The sequence below is a fragment of the Micropterus salmoides genome, unplaced genomic scaffold, assembly GCF_014851395.1.
Source record: "Micropterus salmoides isolate LMB-PRFRI ecotype aquatic unplaced genomic scaffold, ASM1485139v1 Ms_hic_scaffold_1, whole genome shotgun sequence".
Lineage (NCBI taxonomy): Eukaryota > Metazoa > Chordata > Actinopteri > Centrarchiformes > Centrarchidae > Micropterus > Micropterus salmoides.
The window spans coordinates 47,622,773-47,637,889 of record NW_024040040.1 but is presented as its reverse complement, the minus strand read 5'-3'; the positions used below and the strand labels follow the sequence as shown (position 1 = coordinate 47,637,889).

The 15,117-nt window shown below is 44.1% G+C and overlaps 1 protein-coding gene across 2 annotated transcripts in view; it reads right to left on the bottom strand.

The window, feature by feature from the left end:
* The window catches only part of dpp6a (dipeptidyl-peptidase 6a), a 209,905-nt gene that overhangs the window by 156,512 nt on the left and 38,276 nt on the right, over positions 1-15,117 (bottom strand). The gene's annotated exons all lie outside the window — the stretch shown is intronic.

The following is a 15,117-nucleotide window of genomic DNA, read 5'->3' as shown; positions in this document are numbered from 1 at the left end:
AAGTTTTTATATGATGCATTTTGCATGACTGAAGTCAAGATATTTAACATGTCTACAATGCAACGTACACTAGAGTCTGTGTTTATGCAGGTCACAAGCTGAATGAGGTGTCTGCTTCTGTCCACCAACCTGCAGATCAATTTAATCAGTCCATGTGATGGGCTGTAATAAAGTGGTGGTGATATTTTCGTGCCACGAATCGCGCATTGTAAATTACCCCTACTCCTCTGGAAGATTGGTCCAGGGTTCCGGTGCAGGAGCAATCTAAATTTATGTAGTGTTTATAGCTACAGCGCGGTATGTCAAAGTGCAGAAATAGAACAACTATTTGTACACCAGCCCAACACTAGCCAGGCCAGCAGCTAGTAAATGAGAAGCGGTGAAAGACTACAAGAGTGGCACTTGGCTGGGATTGAAAAAGACTGAATGGTTCAACTCAGGGAAGCAGAGACATTTGTGATAACAAAGTTCTGGAAGTTTTTCAACAAGTTTAATCTGCTTGGTCAATATCGATGCAACTCCACAAATGTTCAGGAGTGGCTTTATTTAGTTGTGAAAAGAGCAGGGATAACAAACTGGCTGCTACTGATGAACACCATTGCAAGGTTGACAGAAATGCAAGTTAAGTGACTTTTCTTTGCTTTTTTGCAACAGCGACAAGCAGTTCAGGGAGCCATGGTCCTGCTAAATAAAAATCGATTTTCAGATTAAATCTGTTATTCAAATGACTCCGATCAGTTCAGTTCAATCCAGTATCACCACTCTCTTTTTCCCATATTTAAAATCTGTATACCACACTACATAGAAGTCAATGGAATCATTTGTAATGTAATATAAGACCAAGGGTAGCTATGGCACTAAAAACTGGATGTTCCAAAGGTGACTAACAGCACAGCCGATACCAAATCTATTTATCCGGTTGAGGTTAGTATCGGTGCGTTTACCAATCTGGCATATCGGATCAGTTCAGCTGGATCTAAAAACCCTTTTCTGCCACTGAAATTGGGAAACATAGAGTCTGAACACTTTTGTAACTTTCCAAATCAGACGATCAAACAATCGCACCACCTTAAGCAACATTTGGCTGGGGTGTGGAAGTGTTAAATTAGACTGTGCTTCTTCTTTAAGCTCTCTTTTCTCAGTCTTCACAACTTCAACTACCTCTGTCACCTCATGTACACAACTGAGTACAACACCATGAATCCTTTTGACAACTGTCCAAAATTGTTAGCCATCATCCCTTTTTGGAGGATTCGTCACGTCAATACTACTAAGACATGCAAAAGACAGCATGAGCAATTGGAAAGTCAGTGTGATCTAGCCAGGAGGAGGCTATAATGGCAGGGTTTATGCATAAATAAATAATGAGGATATGTTGTTAATTAACAAATCTGGCAAGTCAACGAAAGTCATTTGTTTTCCACCGAAATATCTAATCTTCCAATACAATATCTGCTTGTAGCAACTACAGCATCATTAAGCCTTTTCATGGTTATGCTTAGGTGCTGCCAGCATTTGGTTATAGTTAGGAAAAAAGCAGAAATGCTTATGTTACCTAAACCAAACCACAGATGAGACTCAGGATGCAAACCCTGGTCTCAGGTGTCAGGAGTTCTGCCCTCTGTATGCCCACAATGCACCTGACCACCTCACGGTAGCTCTGGTGTTTTAATTGTAGCACCTCATTCGCTTCAAAAAAGTTGCCTCTGAACATAATCCAGCCAGTGTTTACTTTTGACATCACAAAGTAATTGGGAAAACAATTTAGTAATATATCAGCTGAATGAATAAATGCAAATGTTAATGATTTCTAGGAGACAGGGTTGCATTTCAAGCACATGTATACAGAAAAAAAAAAAAAAAAAATTAAAAACAGTAGTACCAGAACGGGTTCTATTTCATTCTTCCTGACCTCCAGACGGCGGTGCAGTAGCACTGGATGTCTCCATCTCGCATTTGCGCAGGTCGAGTAATTATACCAACAATGTCACCTGTGACCATGTGATGATGTAGGGCGCACGCCCCAGTATAAAAACCTTACGTCATCACGCAATCTGTTCTTTCAATCTTCTTGCATTGAGGAAATAATATAGCAGGTCGATTCGGCTCGTCGCTTTTAGCCTTGTAACCTGAGGGTTGGTGCTTCGTGTTCACGTCCACCAGAGGCTGAGATCAGCCGTTTGTTTTTTTCTGTTGCAAACATTTCACTTCACAGCGGTGGTCTCAACGTTGAGGTTCATAGGAGAATAAGTTACTACTAGACAGGTAAGTAGGCTAATGTTACATTTGGACATTTGTTAATTGTGTTAAGAGCTGCCGGCTCGCCGGGCTCGCCCGGCTCGCCGGGCTCGCCCGGTTTATTGCTCGTTTTTGATGTTCATGCAGTAGCTGGGGTGTTTTCGCTTCTTGCTGCGTGGCTTGATCCGTCCATGATCTTGTAAACTCTCGCTCTCGGGGTTGATATTACATTGCTATATTCTACACTGTGGTTGTATTACTTTCGTGCACAACCCCTAACAGTGTATTTTGTAACAGCAGCTTCACTAAGTGACATGTTGAGCACGCATGTCTGTAATGCCTGCATGGAGTCGATCCAAACGGAGGATGGCCATGACCGGTGCCCAGCCTGCCTGGGGCTCGAACACCTCAAGGCGGCGGTCTCTGACAATCCTTGTATGAACTGTAGGTTTATGCCACTGTCAGTGAGAAGGGCAAGACTTGCAGAGCTAGGCGGTGATACTAGTCTGCCACCCGATAGTGTGGTTGCAAACCCTATAGCATCTGCGGCGCGCAGACGCAGGGCAGTCTCACACGGCCCACCTAAGAAATCAAGGAAGGTGGACTCCTTGGCTCTTAAGGTTGATGTACTTTCATCTGAGTTTGCCCAGATTAAGGAGCTTTTGCTCAATCTCCAGCTTGATAATAGGGGGCCAGCTCCCACTGGTGACTCCGCCACAAGGAACTCTCCACAAGAGGATTATGTGCTATCGACTGCAGCCTCCTGCAGTTTGTTTACAGATAGAGGTGAAGAAGGGAAAGACGAGGAGGGGGACACGCTCTCCCGGGCTTCTGAGGTTTTTTCTCAGGGATCTGATGGGGGACCATTATGTGGGTTACTAAAACCAGTGATTCACATGGCTTTAGCACACCTGGGGCTGGATGACGCTCCTGTGGCGCCAGCACCTTCGAGTGCTTTTTTCAGGCATATGCCGCAGCCCTCTGCCTTCTCAGTCCCTCCTAAGCCCTATATTGAAGAGCTCCAAAGGTGCTGGTCAGACCCCAAGTTACTCTCTCATCACACCAGTGATTGCAGGAACTTCGCTGCCATGCAGGATGCAGATAGCTATGGTTTGGACCGTATGGCCCCGGTCGAGCCTACCATTGCCTCATTGATTGTGTCACCTGATGAGGCTCTCAGACAGGATGCACGTTGCCCTCGAACCTCAGTGTAGACTGACTGATGATCTCCTCGCCAGGAGTTATAACATAGCTGGTAATTCCTTTTTTCTCACCTCATCCTGGCTCTGTCTCAGACCCTGCAGGAGTCTGGTGCGGGCTCCTCGGCCCAGATTCTTAGTGATGCACCTCTTCAGACCTTTGCATTTATGTCTAGGGAGCTTGGAAGGTTGATGTCGACAGTGATGCTGCCACGTCGTCAGGTCTGGCTGCCGCAGTCCCCTCTGTTGGAGGGGTGTCGTCGCACCCTACGTTCCCTTCCTGTGGTTCCAGGTCAAATGTTTGGACCAGTGGCTCAGCAGGCACTAGAGCACAGTGTGCAGGCAGAGCAAGCCAGGCAGCAGTTTGCTGGCCTGAGGCGAATCCCAGTTCAGTTCCGCGGCAGAGAGCTCTTGTGCCTCTTGTGCCCTTTAGTCCCCCAGGTGGATACCCTAGAGCGTCTCGCTACTGCCCGGCCGGCCTTTCAGGTGCCAAGAGGACCTGCCCCTGGTGGCCGCCCCCCCCAGGGGTACTAGGGGCCGGGTGGGTCAGCCATGAGAACCACAGGACTGTCGTCGTCGGACGCTTCTCTCTGCAGCACCTCGGCTACTGGGAGAGGCAGACCAAAGACCCTTGGGTAGTGTCCGCACTGTCCAATGGATACACACTACAGTTCCAATGGCGGCCACCACTCTTCTGCAGGATCAGAAGGTCAGTAGTCAGAGATCCTGCAAAATCCCTGGCCCTCAGCCAGGAACTTGCAGCCCTTCTAGAGAAGAATGCCATCGAGCCTGTAGAAGGGCATACACTGCTCTTTTCAGTGTATTTTTTAATTCCGAAGAAGGATGGCGTGTTTCGCCCAATCCTGGATCTGAGGGGGCTGAACAAGTTTTTAAAGGCGCTTTCGTTCCTAATGTTACGGATGGCAGATGTCATCCAGTCGGTGACGCAGGGGGCCTGGTTTGTGTCAATAGACCTCTAGGATGCCTATTTGCACCGCAGACAGCTCCTGAGGTTCGCCTTTCGAGGATAAGCTTACCAGTTCAAGGTGATGCCGTTTGGGGTTTCACTTGCCCCTCGTATATTCACGAGTTGCATGACAGTCACCCTTTCCCTGATGCAAGCCGCGGGGTTGACGATCTTGCCTTACCTGGATGATTGGCTAATCATTTCCCCGACTGCAGAGCAGGCAGTCATGGACGTAGATGCGCTCCTTGGCCATGTAAAACAGCTGGGCCTTATGGTGAACTTAACAAAGAGCAATCTTACAGCCAGTCAGAGGGTGAATTACCTGGGTATGGCACTCGACTCTCAGTTAATGAGAGCCTTCCTTACCCCAAAGAGAGTGCAGGATATCCGGCAGCTTCTAGGTTGCTTTCAGAGAGGCAGAGTTTTAAAATATGGCCTCTTTCTCCGGCTGCTGGGCACGCTGGCAGCAGCGTCAATGGTCATCCCTCTGGGTCTTCTGTCTTTACTTCCCCTTCAAATCTGGGTCAACGGTCTCCACTTGGATCCCAAGTGGCACAGGGGCAGGGGCGTCAGAGTGTCCAGCCTTTTTTGCCGGGCCTTGGGACCCTGGCGGCGAAAAATGTATCTTGCCGGGGGGGTTCCTCTGGGAGTGATCCCCTCCCGCAGGGAGGTTGAGGAGACAGACGCCTCTTTATCAGGCTGGGGTGCGGTCTGGCAACACAGGACCATCAAGGGCCGATGGATCAGCCAGCAGAAGTTACAGCACATAAATGTGCTCGAGCTCAGGGCAATACATCCGGCACTGCGGCATTTTCTCCCAGCACTGAAAGGCCGGCATGTTCTCATCCGGACGGACAGCACCTCGGCGGTGTATCATGTCAATCATCAGGGGTGCACCAGATCCAAGCAGGGTCTGAGACTGGAGACTCCACCCAGAGGTGATGGAAATGATTTGGAGCCACTATGGCAAGGCAGAAGTGGATGTCTTTGCCTCAGAACTATCACCACATTGTCCCCTCTGGTACTCTCTAAGGGAGAGGACCGGTTCTTTAGGGTAGGACGCCATAGCTCATGCGTGGCCAGCGTGCCTTCTGTATGCATTTCCTCCAATTCCACTCATTCGCGTGACGCTGGAGAGGGTCCGACAGGGAGACCACAAACTGCTGCTAGTGACTCCCCACTGGCCGGGGAGGCCACGGTTCCCAGTGCTTCTGAGGTTGCTCAGTGGGGAGCCGTGGCGCCTCCCAAAGAGACCAGACTCTCTCAGCTGGGGGGGGTCGCATATGGCATCTGAACCCAGACCGCCTTCAGCTGTGTGTCTGGCCGTTGGAAGCCAGGACCTGCTCCTTGCAACAGATCAGTGATCCACACTGTGTTGAGTTTGAGCGCTCCCTCTACTCAGTCACTATATGCTAATTGGTGGAAGCCAATACATCTGCCCCCCCCCCCAGTGGTGCAGGTACCGGAGAACTGCTCAGTAACCAGCATTCTGTGTTTCCTGCAGTCGTTGTTAGACGTCGGCAGGTGCGCCTCGACTTTGAAGGTGTATGCAGCTGCCATTTCTGCGGGGCATGTGAGAGTGGACAACCACACAGTGGGGTCACACTATCTGATTAGTCAGTTCTTGAAGGCCGTGCGGAGGCTTAGACCATCTGGTGTCACTGTAGTGCCACCATGGGACTTGAAGGTGGTACTGAGATCCTTGGGTCTGCCCCCATTTGAACCGTTAGGCCAGACGGAGTTGAGGTGGTTGTCTGCTAAGACAGCATTTCTGCTGGCTGTCACATCAGCAAAGTGAGTGGGAGAACTGCATGCCCTATCGGTGAGCGCGAGGTGCCTGCGTTGGTACCCAGATGGGTACACTCCTTCCAAATCCGTACTTCCTGCCAAAGCGGGGGCCTTCCTCATATATAAATCAAGCCATCGAGTTGGTTGCATTCAGTCCACCAGGCTCCCCTGAAGGAGCGGACGAGTTGTCACAGCTACTGTGTCCAGTTCGGGCCCTAAATGCTTATGTGGCGGCCACTGCCAAGGTGCACAAGTCTGACAACCTTTTTGTTTGCTATGGGGGTTGTAGAAAGGGTGACGCTCTATCAAAGCAGAGACTTTTAAATTGGACTGTGGATGTGATTCTGTATGCTTATAGTCGCAGGGCCTGCCAGCACCTAGTAAGGTAAATTGTCACTCTACTCGGAGTGTGTCCACATCCTGGGCAGCCCTGAGAGGGGTCTCTCTGCATGACATCTGTACTGCCACAAGCTGGGAGTCTTCATGTACCTTCGCTCGCTATTACCGGGTAAATGTCAACTGCTTCCATTTCTTAGCACGGTGAGCATTCCTCGTGACCTTGCTGGTATAAGTCATCTAGTGCTACTGCTACTGCACCGCCGTCTGGTGGTCAGGAAGAATAAAACAGAACGACAGTTACAAATGTAACTACGGTTCTATGAATTCTGGATGACAGCCAGAGTTGTCTGTCACTCGGAATCTGGGCGAGAAGATTCTGTAGGAACAGATTGCGTGATGACGTGAGGTTTTTATACTGGGGCGTGCGCCCTATGTCATTGCATGGTCACAGGTGACTTTGTTGGTACAATTACTCGACCTGCGCAAATGCGAGATGGAGACATCCAGTGCTACTGCATCCAGAACTCATAGAACCGTAGTTACATTCGTAACTCTCATTATGTTGAAAATGTTGCCCAATTTACATTGCAGAAAGAATGATCTTATGCGCTGATTAAGTAGTTCAGATCGTTCAGCTTTGTATTTCGTCATTCAATATACTGTTATTGACCATTTCATAGAGATGCTTCACAATAAAGTCTGGGAACGTAACAGGGAATGGAAGACATGATGTACCTTGAATTGCTGGAGTGCTTTTAATGTGAAAAAGTGTTCAGTTTTCAGTAAAAATTTAAAGCAACAAAACAGGGAGCCATCTCATTAAAATATGATCCAATAGCCATAAAACACAGGGAATTGGATAGAAAAGCCTCCAATAAAACCTTGGTTTTCTATTTAGCTAAGGCAAATAAAAAAGGCATAGGAATTTATAGTAAATACATTTTGGTTATCAACATATAAAGCCTACTGTAAAATCAGCAATATCTGAGAGACATCAGGAAATCAATGTTGTAAAAACTCAGCAGGTCCATCTGGTCCACGTACAAACCTGGCTCAGGCACTGGCCGAGCATTTTTTCACCTTGACGTCAGATGTTTCACTCCACACTGCCAGTTACTGCTGCCACAGAATAAGGCATTCAGCCGACATACAGTCCTACTTGGTTTTAAATTGCCTGTATTTTATGGTTTACAGACTCAGCAGACCATGTAATGAGTTGCATTCCAATCATAGATTCTTCATTGTTCCTTTCCAAGTCAGTACAGAGCCTCACATAAATACATGCTACAACACCACAACATAACTACAGTACATGAAAAACATTAGACACCCACATTTATACGCACATACCTATACACCTACACGCCAGGCAATAGACGGTGTGTTTTGTGGAGTGATGCAGAGGCAGAGGGGTCAAAACTCCTGCCATAGTATGCCCGTTTCAAGACCAGGTATCTGTCCCTACGACCAGATGGAAGCAGTATGAAGCAGTATGAAGAATGGGTTGAGGGGGGTGCACATGTGCTGTGGTTTGTGCTCTGCGTTTAATGGCTTTGCTGTTGAAGGCTGACAGGTTGGGGGTGAAAGCTAAAGTAACGAAATTAACATGCTGGATTGATTTCCTAGTCGGATTATGTATCAAACTATGCGGATGAATAAACAAATCGTGTAATGAAATGTATCAACTGTATATCACTTCCTGGCCAAAGTCTTTCAGGCTTTAGACAGTCAAAACAACATCAACTCAATACATATTTTTCAACCTTTTTGTATTTGTGTAAGAGATGAATTGGATCTTAAAGCATTACACATTTTGTTATTTCATCATAGTTAGTAATAATTTAAATGATTAGTCTATATGTTTAGGTCTTTGTGCAAAATGCAATCAAAATACTTGAACATATACCAAAAGTAATTAAAGAAAAATAATAGGCAATGGAGTGACAAATCTGCAGTTGGTGGAGCATCCACGGTTGACAGAGTATCAAACACAAGCGTGATATTGTGTCTGGGCTGTTAACTAATACCTGGATAAGGACACAGTTCTCCACCTCAACCCATTTATTCCATTATTGAGCACTGACTTTTCAATTCCCCCAGATCACAAGAAAGAAGCGAACAGACAAAATGAAAAAAGTCCCTGAGGTCTGAAGAAGCACAGAAGGCAATTCCAACATATTGTCTACGCGGGCAAAGCTGAATGGAGCCGGAGCCAGCCAGGTAAGACTACTCTGTTTAAGGAAAGAAACTTGAGAATCATAAATCAGATTTGCATACGGTGAAACAATGATACAAATCTGGTGAGATAAAATGTGTGCGGTGGGCTGTTGTGAACGCTTTTAATAGGGCAAAATGTCCAACTTGCAAATTTAATCCAAGCATCAATGATGAAAAACAGGAAGCAGAACATATTGCTCGAAGTCCTCCCAGTGAAAAATGACCATGGTGTTGTACAAATCCATTTCAGAATAGCTTTCCATTTTTTTGATTACCAAGCAGTTCAGCATTTTGCTAATTTAATATGGCCTCTGAATTGAATTTGTATTACAGCCATAGTTAATAACTTGACATTCAGCGTATGACTCTGTGCTATTTAGATAAGTGATGGGCCTTCTTTGAACACACACATGCCTCTATGCCAAATTGCCCCATTCCTCATAATAAAACTTGCGTCTCAAAGACTCACCACGGTTATATTTTATTGGAATTGTTATTAATAGGACTATCAGGATATAATGCCAGGTCCATGTGTACAGATATCATACAGTAAAAAAAGTAGAATCTTCAGGGAGGATTTTAGGAGATGAAGGAAGTCTGCAATGGCATTCATGCCACGGGTTGTGAATAAAAGATGAAAGTTTTGACTCGGCTCCAAGTTTCTTTTCTCTTGTGGCTCATCTCAATTACTATAGAGGCGGTTTAGAGGAGAACAGAGTCAGTAAGTACGCTGTAAAGAGGAGATGATGTGGAACACTCAAGGAAATTTCTCATTGTTATACATGGAGAACAACGACTGACACTTCAGAAATTGACAAAAATCCCTAAACACGGAGTAACATCACAATATGGTGAAGCTCAACCTACATTTTCCACTGTGCTGAACGTTTAAAAAAGCACTCCAGTGTCATGAAGCACTTCAAATATTTGCCATGCTGCAGATAAAAGTCCAGTATGCTCCCGCTCTCACATTTGACAGGACAAGTGAAGGAAGAGGTGATTCTGTTATTGATTTTGGTTTTAATTGTTTTTCACCAAAAAAATGCCCAAAGCTTTATAAAGGAGCAGTACAGATCAAACCTATTTTCACATTGATTTGATGTGTTCACACAGAGTTGTTGGGTCTTCTGCTGTAAGGAGACAGACATTAATCGCAAAGTAAATGAGACCTAGTCACAACGAAAGGTAATAGAAAATTGAGAAAAAGATGAAGGGACAAATTAATTGTTAATCATGTTCCACAAGTTCCTCAAAATACAAGACAAACACAAAATTAATGGCTAAAGTAAACAGTTCAATGTTGTCAATTGTACTTTAAAAGTCACAATTTTAATATCCATCAATAAAAAAAATAAAAAATTAATAAAAAAACACTACGCATCCATAATTTCCTAGATTCTTAGCGTGGCCCTAGGGATCCAGAATGAAATCTCTCAACTGTTGTATGGAGTGCAATAAAACTTGGTACAGACATTCATGTCCCCTTCAGGATGAATTTTATTTTGGAGATCCCTTAACTTTTCCTCTAGCGTCGCTGTCGGGTCAACAAGTTAATTTGTACTAGTTTAATTTATGACCAAACACCTGCAGAGCTAATAACATCTCATCAGCGTCAATTATCAGTTGGTTATGTTAGCATTTAGCTCAGACCACTGCTGTTTCTATGTGCAGCATCACAGCGCTGCGAGGATGGCTGCAGACTCTGGCTGACATTTATTGAAAAGGTGAAAACTGATTCATGCGTTAACACAAAATTGTTGGCTCTTATGTGCAAGCACAGCTCAGAATGTTTCTGATAATACAGTTAGATATTTTAAATTGGACTTCTAAAATGTATTTTTCCCCTGGAAGTTTCGATGTTTTAATGTTTCTGCTGTTTTTCCTTAGTTTAAGACACTTATTAAAACTAAATACCCATAAATGCCACACGAAAATCAGTGATTAAGATAATAAAATGGAAGAACAGAGGTCATGTCTGACATCTTCCCCTAGGGTTTAAATGCCAATGGCAATCAAGCAAACTCAAAAATGGCAAATACTGAATCATGCCTCATCACGCCTTGAATTAATTTACAAAAATCATTCCAAATAAGTGCGGTAAGAATGTAAAATTTTAAAAGCTTCAGAGATATATTCATGTTATATCAGCGGTTGATGATGTGACTAGACAAACCTTTGCACTGCAGAAATGTTCAATTGTGTCTCTGATTTCACACGGGTAAGAAAACATCTTCACCAATGAACCTCAATTTGTCAAAGTAAACCTTCAGTGTAATGATCAAGCTCCTGTTAAACAGCAAAAAGCTCCTGTGATCAAATATTCATTTAATGAGAGGTCTGCAGAGAGAGACTAACTGAACTCAATACTGCGCTCAACAAAACAATCTGTCTTGGACAGAACAGATGAGGGACACCGCTCCTTTTGACTAATTGCCTTTTAAGTTGACTTCTGCCTGACGCAAAAGGGCAAAGTAATTCACTGACACCAACAAACAACTCGACCACTCACTCAGCCGAGAGGGTGTTTTAACCAAAACGCTGAGACATTAATCCAAGGCACCTCCTCCATTAGCCTCAGCTTGTCAGAAGTGAAATTGGAGCTAGGAAAGCCCACTTCATTGGCACAGAGACAGGGATGGGCAGAGAGAAAACACTTTAGGTCGAGGACTTTACAGCCCTCATAAATCTATTAGTTTTGGAATTTAATTCTTCCTTCCAACTCTATGGAGTTTGGTTTGAATGGGAGGGATGAGTCCAAGGTCAGAACCACTCCTCGCTATAACCATTGATCTGAACGCCAGGCCAATGCAGCAGCATATGACTGATGATAACCTCAGCCAATGAGGTAGTACAGGCAGGAGAGGCCAACATGGTGACAGATGTATGAGCATGTGCACTGTGTTTGATAAAGTAAATTCTCGTCACAAGGTAAATGACAGCAGGACCAGGAAGGGGGAATGTAATTTCCCCACAGCAATGTCAGACACTACCTGCTGATGTGGTTTCTCACATCTGCTTCACCATCAGATCAGCTGCATGCTGGACAGATAAATGGATTTCATCCAACTTTAAAGAGGATTAAAAACAGAGTAAAGAGTAAAGGAAAGTTTGTACAGCAGAGTTTCAAGACCTCAGCAGAGTTTCATGTGGTTACTTTTGGAAAACTGACATTAACTAAGAGTAGCCTGGCATGTGCTGACTACCGCGCTGTCTACTGGTCTGCTGGGCATGTTGTTTATGCAGTTTGTTTTATTTCTCTTTACTAAAGATGGGATCTCATTATAAACAAACAATAGTAACTCATAGTTAAAAGAAACGGTATTGTATCAATAGTTTAAAGTTTGAAACTTTGTTAAAAGAATAATGTGAGAAATCAATTTCTCACTTTAAACTACTCTTACTTCCCGTTTCCCATATCTAAGGCAAAATTCATTTAACCTTTGTTAAATTAGTTGGCACACATATACTGTGGTATATGACTTTTTGTAGTATAATAATAAATAAATATATTTGAACACCATATAAATTTAAGAATGAAAGTCCCAATTTAGTAATGACTAAGACATGCCTTCCAATGTCCTCTACCCCTTAGAATTTGAAAACTTTCATTGATTATAAAATCCTCCAAGTGAAGATTAATTGATTCAGATTTAATTCTCTAACTATTTCTAACATTCTTTACAAATGCAAAAACGTTGTTTCCCCTCTGTTTAAATTTCAAGACTGGAGCCTGGCCACTGTATTGCTGTATATAGCTATAATTTAATTTGGCTTCTGCCATCCTGTGACCATGACCTTATATCATAAACCCTCAGAACCTTTCAGGGCTATCTCCAACTGCAGCACAATTGATATCCATCCTGGATGGAGAGCTACAAATCCTGGAAATGAAAAGTAAGTAAAGGAAAATTCCAACCTCAGATACCTCTTACACCAGAAGTAATGACTTTTTTTCTTTTTTTTTTTCTTTTAGTGTTTCCACTTTCCTTCAACCAGTCTCATCTAGTTCTACTTCAGTTGGTGTTTTCCTGCTTGTATAAAACAGGTGACAACTCTTTGCATTCAGAGTGTGTAGGTGAGCGAATGTGAGCAATACAAAAACTGGAGCTTTTCCAGTTGAGGAGAATCAACGACTTACTTCAAATGCATCTTGCAACTTGTGGTTTAAATGAATTCTGATTGATTGAAGGTTCTGTTGCAGGAATACGTTCTTTTGTTACCATCTACTTATACTAAAGAACAAATTCCTTCTAATCTCTGATTTGTGCAAACCAGAGAGTCTGACATTGCTTTTTAAATCTTTAAAACAGACACCACAATCTGATTTGTTCTGCTATGCCACTAAATGTTAGCACTCTTGGAAATATCTCAATGTGATGACACTGACAAAACAACAAAAAGGGCCGCGGGTTAGTTAGTTAGAAGTTTAGTAGTAGGTGTGTTTTAGAAATTGGCTGCAAGTTAAACAATGTAAAAACTTCCGTGTTGAGCCTTTGAGAATACAGAAAACGTTGGCATAGTATAACAAACACGGTTCCGCCGTTTGGGCTCGATCTTGAGGGCCACTGGGGCGGAGGATAAAGAGATATTGTGTGAGCAACAAGCAGATAGCACCAGTGAACCTTGGAGATCTCAACCACTGCACCGCTGACAGGTACAAGTGGAAGAAGGGGTGGGGGGGGCTCAACAAAATGTAGTGGAGGAAGGCTGGATGCGCTGTCTGTCAACCATCCCCTTGTTTCGTTGTAGACAGGTCCACATGCCCCCCCTCCCGTCCTGATTGCACATTCTCCACACTTTCTCCCGGAGATTAGAAGAAGGGTGGGAGAGGGTGAACAAACGGGGATACGCTATGCTGGACAAAGAAATAGCACATCCCTCTATCTCTTCTTCTGCTGCACCTCCTCTGTGTGCAGAGCGCCATAAGCACCATGGGGATATTGAGACAGACATATCCCTCCTAGATGAAAGGGGCATTTCAGTCACACAGGCCCCAAAGGTAAACGTGGTCTGAGTTAGCAAGCAGCTCCTCGTTTATTGTGGAGCAGCAGAGAGACTCAAAGGCACCATAACACCACCAAAAGCAATAAAGGGCAACTGCTCTGTTCACACTTCTGACAAGCTATTTGTGGCTCTAGCAGGCCATAAAGACGTGCACTTATTTGCCATTGTTTGTGATGCCCTAACAAAGTTTGTCCCTATGGAGGTTACTGTGATTTCCCTCCATCTATTTTCTATCACAGCGCAGCAGCAGCAAGCATTTCATTTGCAGATATGAAGCCCTGATGGTGCTCTTGCCTTATCATTCATTATTTGTGCAAGTGATTATGCATGAGATAAACCTGACAGTTTGGACCCCCCCCCCCCCCCCCCCCCCCCCACCCCACACACACACTCCCCTCACCCCCCTGGAGGTTTGCATGACAGCACTTAGATATTCAATATTTTGTTGAGGCTAAAGTCATGCACACTGTAAGCTGCAAACAAAACAAGGCAAATATTGACTAAATCCTATATAAAACGATTCCCCATGCTGCATTTATTATAGCAATCTGTAATGCTTCACTACGTCTTATTATCTATTCCACCTCTTTCAACCTGCAGCCTTCACTCTTTTGATAAGAACTGCATAAACACACTGCAGAAATTATAGTTTCGACACAAAAAAAAAAAACAACTGACGGCATACGGCACCTTCCCCTAATGATAACTGAGAGCCGACACAGTTAGACAAACTCCTCAGACAGCAGTCACCGCTGCACAAACATCGCATTCACAGGGCGGCCATATTCATTTGTATTCCTTTCTGTGCAAGAAAGACATGCAAAATGTCAATGACAAATTTGTCTAGACGCCATTATCTCGGTCTGGATTCCACAACAGAGCCGTACTGAGGCTGAGCATGGCCGCCCATGGTTCATTTTAGCAGGAGCACCAAAGAAATGTTGATATATTTCCCTGGGGACAATATGGCTTTCTCTACTGCAAAAATCCTTTTTAGAGAACACATTTTGCTCAATTTAGCGATGAAGCAACACAGTCCCGAAATTCATTTCCCAGACTGTGAATTTCAATGAGTACTTAGTTACAGTGAAAGCTACATGGAAATAATTCTGCAATTATGTTGCAGTCTAAATTGGAGGCCAATTAGTGCGCCATACACTAAAGTGAAGGATTAGCTGTAAAAGCGTCACTTCTTATGGACAGATGTTTTGCTTGTGCAAGTGGATAGTTTCATGAAATGCATAAAATAAATTCTAATTAACAACAACTGTTGCTAAGTTTTCTTCTTACCGTAGGTGGACAAAACTTTGCTCATTAGTTTGACTACTTTCTTGAAACAGTTTTGTTTATTTCATTTTACAGTGG